The 12,177-nt window shown below is 37.9% G+C and overlaps 1 protein-coding gene across 11 annotated transcripts in view; it reads left to right on the top strand.

The window, feature by feature from the left end:
• The window catches only part of MAP10 (microtubule associated protein 10), a 113,156-nt gene that overhangs the window by 39,227 nt on the left and 61,752 nt on the right, over nucleotides 1-12,177 (top strand). The window contains exon 3 of one of the 11 annotated variants that reach the window (XM_067025720.1): nucleotides 8,578-8,614. The exons of the other annotated variants lie outside the window; for them this stretch is intronic. The gene's annotated coding sequence lies outside the window, so the exon portion shown is untranslated. Of the gene's footprint in view, nucleotides 1-8,577; nucleotides 8,615-12,177 lie in introns of those variants that run through there. 11 annotated transcript variants of the gene reach the window in all.

Raw genomic sequence — 12,177 nt, 5'->3', positions numbered from 1 at the left:
ATAGCCACGCAAGTCCAGGAAGTGCAGACAGTCCCAGGCAGGATAAGCCCAAGGAGAAACACACCGAAACACATAGTAATCAAATTGACAAAAAGACAAAGAAAAATTATTAAAAGCAACAAGGGAAAAATGACAACGTACAAGGAACTCCCATAAGGTTAACAGCTGATTTTTCCACAGAAATTCTACAAGCCAGAAGGGAGTGGCATGATATATTTAAAGTGATGAGAGGGAAGAACCTACAACCAAGATTACTTTACCCGGCAAGGATCTCATTCAGATTCGACAGAGAAATCAAAAGCTTTACAGACCAGCGAAAGCTAAGAGAATTCAGCACCACCAAACCAGCTCTACAGCAAATGATAAAGGAACTTCTCTAAGTGCGCAACACAAGAGAAGAAAAGAACCTACAAAAACGAACACAAAACAATTAAGAAAATGGTAATAGGAACATACATATTGATAATTACCTTAAATATGAATGAATTAAATGCTCCAACCAAAAGACACAGGCTTGCTAATGGATCCAAAAATAGGACCCATATATATTCTGTCTACAGGACACCCACTTCAAACATAGGGACACATACAGACTGAAAGTGAGGGGATGGAAAAAGATATTCCATGCAAATGGAAGTCAAAAGAAGGCTGGAGTAGCAATACTCATATCAGATAAAATAGACTTTAAAATAAACACTGTTACAAAAGGAAAGCAAGGACACTACATAATGATCAAGCGATCAATCCAAGAAGAAGATATAACAATTATAAATATATATGCATCCAATATAGGAGCACCTCAATACATAAGGCAAATGCTAACAGCTACAAAAGAGGAAATTGACAGTAACACAATAATAGTGGGGGACTTCAATGCCTCACTTATACCAGTGGAGAGATCATCCAGACAGAAAATTAATAAGGAAACACAAGCTTTAAATGACACAATAGACCAGATAGATTTAATTGATATTTATAGAACATTCCATCCAAAACCAGTAGATTACATTTTCTTCTCAACTGCTCATTGAATATTCTCCAGGATAGATTATATCTTGGGTCACAAATCAAGCCTCAGTAAATTTAAGAAAATTGAAATCATGTCAAGCATCTTTTCCGACCACAATGTTATGAGATTAGAAATAAATTACAAGGAAAAAAAACTAAAATTCACAAACACATGGAGGCTAAACAATACGTTACTAATAACTAAGACATCACTGAAGAAATCAAAGAGGAAATCAAAAAATACCTAGAGACAAATGACAATGAAAACACGATGATCCAAAGCCTATGAGATGCAGCAAAAGCAGTTGTAAGAGGCACGTTTATACCAATACAATTCTACCTCAAGACACTAGAAAAATCTCAAATAAACAATCTAACCTTGCATCTAAAGGAAGTAGTGAAAGAAGAACAAACAAAACCCAAAGTTAGTAGAAGGAAACAAATCATAAAGATCAGAACAGAAATAAATGAAATAGAAACAAGGAAAACAATAGCAAAGGTCAATAAAACTAAAAGCTGGTTCTTTGAGGAGGTAAACAAAATTGATAAACCTTTAGCCAGACTCACCAAGAAAAAGAGGGAGAGGACTCAAATCAATAAAATTAGAAATGAAAAAGGAGAAGTTACAACAGACACCACAGAAATACAAAGCATCCTAAGAGACTACTACAAGCAACTCTATGCCAATAAAATGGACAACCTGGAAGAAATGGACAAATTCTTAGAAAGATATAACCTTCCAAGACTGAACCAGGGAGAAATAGAAAATATGAACAGACAAATCACAAGTAATGAAATTGAAACTGTGATTAAAAATCTTCCAGCAAACAAAAGTTCAGGACCAGGTGGCTTCACAGGTGAATTCTATTTAGAGAAGAGCTAACACCCATCCTTCTCAAACTCTTCCCAAAAAATTGTACAGAAAGTAACACTCCCAAACTCATTCTATGAGGCCACTGTCACCCTGATACCAAAACCAGACAAATACTCAAAAAAAGAAAATTACAGAACAATATCGCTGATGAATATAGATGCAAAAATTCTCAACAAAACACTATCAAACAGAATCCAACAACACATTAAAAGGATCATGCACCATGATCAAGTGGGATTTATCCCAGAGATGCAAGGATTCTTCAATATATGCAAATCAATCAATGTGATACACCATATTAACAAATTGAAGAATAAAAAGCATATGATCATCTCGAAAGATGCAGAAAAAGCTTTTGAAAAAATTCAGCACCCATTTATGGTAAAAACTCTCCTGAAAGTGGGCATAGAGGGAAACTACCTCAACATAATAAAGGCCATATATGGGAAACCCACAGCAAACATCATTCTCAATGGTGAAAAACTGAAAGCATTTCCTCTAAGATCAGGAGCAAGACAAGGATGTCCACCTTCACCAATATTCTTCAACATAGTTTTGGAAGTCTTAGCCACAGCAATCAAAGAAGAAAAAGAAACAAAAGAATCCAAATTGGAAAAGAAGCAGTACAACTGTCACTGTTTGCAGATGACATAATACTATACATAGTTAATCCTAAAAATGCCACCAGAAAATGACTAGAGCTAACCAATGAATTTGGTAAAGTTGCAGGATACAAAATTAATGCACAGAAATGTCTTTCATTCCTATACACTAACAACAAAAGATCAGAAAGAGAAATTAAGGAAACAATTCCATTCACCATTGCAACAAAAAGAAGAAAATGCCTAGGAATAAACCTACCTCAGGAGGTAAAAGACCTGTATTCAGAAAACTATAAGACACTGATGAAAGAAACCAAAGATGACACAAACTGATGGAGAGATATACCATGTTTTTGGACTGGAAGAATCAATATTGTGAAAATGACTATACAAAGCAATCTACAGATTCAGTGCAATCCCTATCAAATTACCAATGGCATTTTTTACAGAACCTGAACAAAAAATCTTAAAATTTATATGGACACAAAAGATCACGAATAGCCAAAGCAATCTTGGGGGGGAAAAAAAATGGAGCTGGGGGAATCAGATTACCTGACTTCAGACTATACTACAAAGCTACAGAAATCAAGACAATATGGTACTGGCACAAAACAGAAATGCAAATCAATGGAACAAGATAGAAAGCCCAGAGATAAACCCACAAACCTATGGTCAACTAATCTATGACAGAGGAGGCGAGGATATACAGTGGAGAAACGACAGTCTCTTCAATAAGTGGTGCTGGGAAATCTGGACAGCTACACGGAAAAGAATGAAATTAGAATACTCCCTAACAACACACAAAAATAAACTCAAAATGGATTAGAGACCTAAATGTAAGACCGGGCACTATAAAACTCTTAGAGGAAAACATAAGAACACTCTTCGACATTAATCATAGCAATATCTTTTTTGACCCATCTCCTAGAGTAATGGAAATAAAAACAAAAATAAATAAATGGGACCCAATGAAACTTAACTTTTGCACAATGAAGGAAACTATAAACAAGATGAAAAGCCTCAGAATGGGAGAAAATATTTGCAAACGAATCAATGGACAAAGGATTACTCTCTAAAATATATAAACAGCTCATGCAGCTCAATATTTAAAAAACAAAAAATCCAATAAAAAAATAGGCAGAATAGACATCTCTCCAAAGAAGACATACAGATGACCAAGAGGCACATGAAAAGCTGCTCAACATCACTATTAGAGAAATTCAAATCAAACCTACAATGAGGTATCACCTCACACCAGTCAGAATGGGCATCATCAGAAAATCTACAAACAGTAATTGCTGGAGAGGGTGTGGAGAAAAGGCAACTCTCTTGCACTGTTGGTGGGAATGTAAATTGATACAGCCACTATGGAGAACAATATGGACGTTTCTTAAAAAAACAGAAATAGAATTACCATATGACCTAGCAATCCCACTACTGGGCATATACCCAGAGAAAACCATAATCCAAAAACACACAATGCACCCCAATGTTCATTGCAGCACTGTTTACAATAGCCAGGTCATGGAAGCAACCTAAATTCCCATTGACAGACAAATGGATAAAGAAGATGTGGTACATATATACAATGGAATATTAGTCAGCCATAAAAAGGAATGAAATTGGGTCATTTGTAGAGACATGGATGGACCTAGAGACTGTCATACAGAGTGAAGTAAGTCAGAAAGAGGAAAGTAAATATTGTATATTAACGCATATATGTGGAGTCTAGAAAAATGGTACAGAAGAACCAGTTTGCAAGGCAGAAATAGAGACACAGATGTAGAGAACAAACATATGGACACCAAGTGGGGCAAGCAGTGGGGGTGGGGGTGGGGATGATAAATTGGAAATTGGGATTGACATATATGCAGTAATATGTATAAAATGGATAACTGAGGCTTCCCTGGTGGCGCAGTGGTTGAGAGTCCACCTACCGATGCAGGGGACACGGGTTTGTGCCCTGGTCCGGGTACCGCAAAAAGCAAACAAACAAAAAGGATAACTAATAAGAACCTGCTGCATAAAAAAATAAGTAAAATAAGATTTTTTTTAAAAAGCAAATTTCAGAAATAAAAGACAGAGTTAACAGAGATGAAGAATACCTTGGACAAGCATTACTGCTATAAATTTCCCTAGAAGTCCTACTATACCTATATCCCGAAAATTTGATATAGTGTGTTTTCACTCTTTTTCATTTTAAAATATTTTCTCATTTCCATTGTGACTTCCTTTTTGGCCGTGAGAAGTGTGCTGTTTAATCCAGTTTTTCTCTTATATTCTTTTAACTGGACACAGACAAATGAAAATTGTCCTCAGAAATTTTATTTTGTAGTTATTGGTTTTGGTGGTTTTAAAATCATGGCAGCTAAAATGATTTATGAGAGTTTTTGGTTTGTTTGCTTTTATTTTTTCTCACTATTATCCATTCTCTGCACAATAACCCCAGTGAACTGTTGAGAATGTAAATAAAGAGGTAGAACAGAGGCTAAAGAATATTTAAGTGAATATGCAAATGAATGAATGAATCATTTTGCTTCCTAAAACTTTTCAGTGACTTCACTACACTTAAAATCTAGACTTTTTATTTGGGCCTTTGAGTTTCTGCAGAATCTATCCTTTTCTGATATCATCTGTGCCCCTCCCCTTTCCAGCATCCTTTTACCCCCACCCCATTTTGTTCACTTCTCCAGCAAAGGTTCTCATGCCTTGGCACATGTAGACCCATAATATTTGTAGGGCATAGAGGGGTAAATAGAGTGTATTTACTTTAGCCCAGGCCTGTCCTCCCACTCTTCATATGGATATATGTCATCTTAATACTTCATGTCTCAACTTAAATGGAATCTCCTCAGAGAGGCCATCTATGGCTGTGTTATATAAAGCACCTTTGCTATTCTCTATTATCTATCTTGTTGATTTCTCCCTAAATGATGAACAAAGGCAATAATTCTTTTACTTTCTGTGTTTACTTGTTTATTCTGTTTCCCCATACAAAAATGTTAACTCCAAGAGAGCATGGGCCATGTATTTCCTGCTGTGTATGATTAAGTTGGTAATTTGGAGCAGAAAGATTTATTATTATTATTTTCTTTTCTTTTTTAACTTTATATTATGGAAATTCCAAACATACATGAAAATGGAGAACAATATAATTATTCTCCACACCCATTACCCAGCTTCAGCATAATTGATATATGGCCCATCTTACTTTATCAATACCAACCTTCCTTTCTCCCAAGTGAATAACTTTAAGGCAAATCACAGACATCATATTATTTCACCTATAAATACATCAACACATAATGCTAGAGATAAGAACACATTTTTTAACATGACCATAATACCATTATAAAGCCTAAAAAATTAATTAAAATTTCTTAATATCATGTCATTTTCTGTAATTAATAATTGGTTTGCTCGAATAAAGATCAAAGTCCACCACTGCATTTGGGTGACAAATGACTGTTTGCCCTCCCCTTGTTGTTTTCTAACTGCTGTTCATTTGTCAGAAAAAAAAAACCTGATAATCTATTTTATAGACTTTTTTATGTACTGGATTTGGCTATATCATTTTAATTCCACATATTTTTAAAACTTGAAACATAATTCATATGTCATAAAATTCACACTTCCAGGGTATATAACTGAGTTTTAGTATATCCACAAAATAGTGTAAATGTCAACATTATCTAATTGCAAAACTTTTTAGAAGCCCAAATTGGGGAGTTCCCTGGTGTCTAGTGCATTTGGCACTTTCACTGCTGTGGCCTGGGTTCAATCCCGGGTCAGGAAACTGAGATCCCTCAAGCTGCACGTAGCATGGCCAAAAAAACAAAAACAAAAAACTCTCCATCACCTCTCTCCCCAGTTGTGGGAACCACTAGCCTACTTTCTGCCTCTGTATTACCTATTCTGGACATTCATATAAAAGAAATCATACAATATTTTGTTCTTTGGGATGGACTTCTTTCACTCAACATAAATTTTCAAGATTTAACTATGTTGCAGCATGTATCATTACTTAATTCCTTGTTATAGCTGAATAATAATTATAATTATATTTTTAAAAAATAAAACAATAGTTTTGTGTTATAATTCTTGGTAACTGTCAAGCCATTCCCTCATTTATTCATTTATTTATTTAGCAAATATTTATTGAATACTTACTCTGTGCCAGGCATTATGCTAAGTGCTGGGGACGTAGTGGTGACCAAGACAAGCATGGTCTCCTTCCCTCTTGGGAAGTAAATGACAACTCAAATCCAAGCAGGAAATGAAAATGGAACCACCAGAGCACTCCATTCACAGCCATTCTGGACAAGTAGAGGTACACTGCAGTAGTATCTCTAGAATATCTTCTGGCAGACAGTGAACTCTTATGCGAGGTGGAAAATATTTCCAAATAATTTCCCTGTGTTTCTCTCCTTTTTCTTGGTCACTTGGTTCCCCATTTCTCTGAGAATTCCAGAGTGGACTTTCAGGACCTTCTGTAGACCCTTTTCATTTTCCCCACCTTTTCTGTTTACTGTGTTCTTCCCCTTTTCCTCCAAGAAGAGCATGATGGGTGTTTCCTTATTTAAGCGGTTTGTTTCTTGAATGTGGACGGCAGGGTAAGATGGAGGAATACATAAAGAAAGCCACCAAGGGAGTGGTACAATTTGGGAGACTCTGGGACTTCCCTTACTCATCAATGTCCGATATTCCATACTTAGAGATTCTTGTCTCGGAAAGGTGTGTACTCTGGCTAGAGTGTAAATACCCATGGGGAAATCATTGTTTTGAGTCTTATAAGTCCTTTCTCTATTGGGGTGAGTGAGTTCATTTAATTCTTTTCTGAGAATAGGTTTTGAGTATGAAAGATAGAAAAACTGTGAGCAGGAGGTAACTGCAATTATTGGGAGAGGAGGTAGAGAAGGGAAATTGATGTTGCTGCCATTACAAAGGAGAAACAAGTCAGCCTTTCAAGCTGAACTAAATTTACTTTACTTTCAGACTATATTGCTAAGTTCCTTTAAAATACCCTCTAGGGCTTCCCTAGTGGCGCAGTGGTTGAGAATCCGCCTGCCGATGCAGGGGACGGGGGTTCGTGCCCCGGGCCGGGAGGATCCCACGTGCCGCGGAGCGGCTGGGCCCAAGAGCCATGGCCGCTGAGCCTGTGCGTCTGGAGCCTGTGCTCGCAACGGGAGAGGCCACAGCAGTGAGAGGCCTGCGTACCGCAAAAAAAAAAAAAAAAAAAAAAAAAACCCTCTAAACATGACATTAACAATTAAAATTAGCCTAATCACAAGTACTCAAATTCCACTGACTATAACACGGGATAGAATGGCACTAGGGTTATATGAAAATATTTGGAATTCCTCTATACATATTCAGGGCCCCTTATGTATTCCTTCCTGCAAACCCCTTTCCATCCCAATCTTAAGGGTGAGAATTCCTGGCATTCTGAATACAGAGTACTAAAGTCAGCAGACCCCAAAATCAATATTTAAGAACATAAAAAGATTTTAGAATGATCAAAGGAGAATTAAAATTTAGTGAGATTACTTGTTAAAATATGCTACATTCGGCATTATACTCTGCCCTTCTGTGTCAATTCTGGCCTCACACACACGAACCTAGATGTTTCTGTACAGATATTCTCACTGTGCTCAATGATACAGCTCAGGTTTGAATCATTCATTATTATTTAGTTTCAGTAGGACAGTTTTAATCATTTTTGTCAATATCAACTGATTCATTTCAATGATAGATTTTACACTCATATTAAACAATAAGGTTTTTAATATGAAAGAAATGCCTTAAATGAACCCAGCCTTTAAATGAATAGCGGTTGTGTGAAATTGTGTGTGATACCATCCTATATAAAATATGTGGACATAACAAGTACCGACCATCTGTTAAACTGGCATCTTGCTTGTACAGGAATGAAATTTCAATTAAGTTTTATTATGAGGAAGTGTAAATGACAGATCCTGTACGGAAGTCCATAGCCAGTAAACTGTCTAAATAAAGAGTGGGATGTCATATAGTTAATGAGTTGGATCAGGTTCCCTGATTACAGACTTTGTAAATAATGTGTTTGTCCACCAGGTCTTGGAAACAAGCACTGCTGGTAAGCGTGGCGGTTGTTTTTAAAGTGATACCCATATGGAAAGTAAATTAAAATGGCTGTGCGACACAGTCCAGAGCTGTCTGATTAATGTTGATTCACCACTTTAGCTGGAGAGACTGAATTAAATCATGCATTTGATAAAAGGATGATTTGCAAGGGGGGAGAACACAAATCATATCTCAACAGTCTCTAATAAATTTTGATTTGCTGGGAGTCATGTATCCATTTCCTGAAGACCAGTTCACAGCTCTGAGGAAGTGATGTCATGATCCAACAGTGGTTTGACTGTGGTTGCATCATTCCAGGAGGGCGAACATCGAACACTGTCAGCAAGTCTCAGGACCAGGGTCTGGATTATGAATGGGAGAACAAATGGGCTTGTGGTTTTTAGTAGTGAAATGTGTCTCATCACTCAACAAGCAAGGTCCTCATTTCCTAATCTGTCACCATTAGAAATGTCTATTATTATTGCAGATAGTCAAGAAAAAAGAAATCACACCAAAATTCTACTTGTTCAAGTAGTAACTTGGAGAGTTGTCAAAAAGAAGTCTAATTTTCATTCCCATAAAGTAAGCTAAAGATAATCTCAAGCCATTTCTTTTCCATGCACTTCTGAAAAACATATAATTAAGTAGAGCTGTAATTCATCATAGAAGGCATAACCTACAGCTGGGACCCTTGGAAAGTTATTTGAACTCTTCCCGGACTTTTGCTGAGTAATGTCTGTGTGATTCAGTAGCCAGAATCCAGCGCTGGATGGGACATACCAGAGGCATCTGCAACCTGGGTGACCTGTCCCCTCTGGGCCTAGATTCTTCCACATTTCAAGGTTACTGAATGGATATCATATCCCAGAAAGTAAAGTCTCCAGTGACTTTTACTGTTAATTCAGCTTTTCTAGCTCTTAATGAAGAGTGGCTTTTTCTTTTTTGTTTTGGTATTGCCTTTTAAAAAAGAATGGGCAGATGACAAGAACAAAGAAAGTAAGCTTTTACTTGGATTGAGACTAAGTCTACATTTTTTTGGAGGTCAGGTAGAAAAAATAGTACAGTATGTACACGGCCCTAAGGCCATGACTAGTATTGGGATGCACCAGAGGCAGGTGTCAAGATTGCAGATGAGTTTTGACTAATTTTTAAGAATTTTTTTATGGTGATATACTTTACAAAGAGTGAAATACACATATCTTAAGTCTACAGTTCAGTCATTTTTGACAAATGATACATCCATGTAATTCACACCCCTGTCAATATAGAGAATATTTCTATCACACCAGGAAGTTTTCTTGCGCCCTTTTCCAGTCACTCCCTCTGCTGCCCCCTCCCAGGCAACCACTGATCTGATTTTAACCAATGCAGATTCATTTTTCCTATTGTAGAATGTCATGTAAATGAAATCATACAGCATGTACTCTTTTGTGTGAGGCTTCTTCATGAAGAAGGCTTTTCTTCGATGAAAGAGGTTTTAGGGGTTAATCCATGTAGCACGTAACAGTCATTCTCTCCTTTCTATGGATGAGGAATATATTCTGCTCTGTAAAAATAAACCAATAGAGAGTTCATCTATTTTTCTATTAATGGACACTTGCTGTTTCTAGTTTGGAGCTATTATGAGTATAGAAGCTATGAGTAGCCTTTTATAAAATTTTTGTGGATGTTTTATTTCTGCTGGATTAATATCTAGGAGTGGGATAACTGGGTTATGGGGTAGATGTATGTTTAACTTTCTAAGAAGTTTCCAGTGTTCAAATTGATTGTACCATTTTACGTACCCACAATTTCTTCATATCCTCACCATTTGATGTTGTTTTTATTTTAGTCTCTCAAGTAAGGAGGTAGACGTTGAGTAACTTTCAATGCACTAAACAACAGGAACAACTCAAGAGGTCTAAGGTCTAGAGACTGAAAATAAAGAACCTAGATTTGAAGTTTGCACCAGCCCTTTAGGAGTCCAGGCCTTGAAGGCCACAGCTGTGAAACAGTAAGACTTGGTTCATGAGAAGAGGTCTAGAGTGTCCAGCCACATAAGTCAGATGCCCAGAAGTCATCTCATACCCCTTTCCTTCACTTCCCACTCCCGGCATCTCTCTGGACCCCAAGTCCTGTTAACTCTTCCTCCTTCATGTCTCCATCTTCAGTTTCCAGTGATCCCTTCCTGGCTTTCACGTGTTATTTTGGTTTCCTCATCACTTGACCTATGCACTGAGGGTGAGCTTTCTTTTTTAAAAAAAATTAATTAATTAATTAATTAATTTTTGGCTGTGTTGGGTCTTCGTCTCTGTGCGAGGGCTTTCCCCAGTTATGTTAAGCAGGGGACCACTCTTCATCGTGGTGCGCGGGCTTCTCACTATCACGGCCTCTCTTGTTGCGGAGCACAGGCTCCAGACGCGCAGGCTCAGTAGTTGTGGCTCATGGGCCCAGTTGCTCCGTGGCATGTGGGATCTTCCCAGACCAGGGCTCGAACCCGTGTCCCCTGCATTGGCAGGCAGATTCTCAACCACTGTGCCACTGGAGAAGCCCGAGAGTGAGCTTTCTAAAATGCAGATCTCCTCCTGACACTTTCCTGCTTGAAGTCCTTCGATGACTTCTCATTTCCTTTAAGATTAGAATAACAACTGATATGTAATAAGGGATCATGATGTGCCAGGCACTGTATTTTTATTCTTTTATCATTTTACATTGCTATGATAACTTTTTGAAACAAGGATTCATATTAGTCCTACATACATATGATTAAACTAATGCTTAGAGAATGTAAGTATCTTTCCAGAGCCATGCATCAAATCCATGATGGGAATCCAAATCAGATGCATTAGACTCCCAAGCCTGAGACCGTAACCCATGTGGCATGATGAAATAAAACTTCCAGGCAGGGATTTCTGCTTCTGGAGGGCAGTGTGAGGAGCTCTATGGGCCCACCCCCCAGGGAAACAAGCCAAACTGGTGAACATTGTTTTTTTTAAAAAACCAAGCCATTTAAAGTTTCTGAAAACTTTCCTAAGAGCATACAGCAAGTAAACATTTATTCAAGAAAATCTACTAAAACTCGGTGAGAACAGCAAGAGGGTTCTCTTGTGGTGTTTGAACAACAGCCCACTTTTTCCCTCTCCCTCACCCGCACTCAGCTCAGTCTGATAGAATCTCCTCTCCAAGTAGGTTCTGGCCAAAAAGACACAGCTCCATCTCCCCTCAGCTCCCAATCAAGGGTTACCTGCCAGTGGGAGGGGCAGACTGTGGTCATTCATCATCTCCTCCAACTCCATGTTGAAGAGGTTAAATTCCTGGTGAGTGTGACTGAGAATTTGGGGCTTACCTTCTTCCACTGAGAGTCCACACTCAAGAGAATGGTTGCTCTACCATAGGCAGGGCAGGCTGAAAATCCTGGGGCCCTGACTGTCTCACCCCACCTTGATAATAAAGATTCTACATCAGGAGGGGAAAGTCAAGAAGACCAGAGAGCTCTCCCAGCCAGCATGCAGAGTAGTGGCTTAGATGTTTTGTCCATGGGGAGAAGCAAGCAGTAAGAAGAGAACTCTAAAGCTCTCCAAAGGAACTGACTTCATTTGTGGGGAGTTCAAA

The sequence above is a fragment of the Kogia breviceps genome, chromosome 2, assembly GCF_026419965.1.
Source record: "Kogia breviceps isolate mKogBre1 chromosome 2, mKogBre1 haplotype 1, whole genome shotgun sequence".
In the NCBI taxonomy this organism is placed as follows: Eukaryota; Metazoa; Chordata; class Mammalia; order Artiodactyla; family Physeteridae; genus Kogia; species Kogia breviceps.
This window is presented reverse-complemented; position numbering and strand designations above follow the sequence as displayed.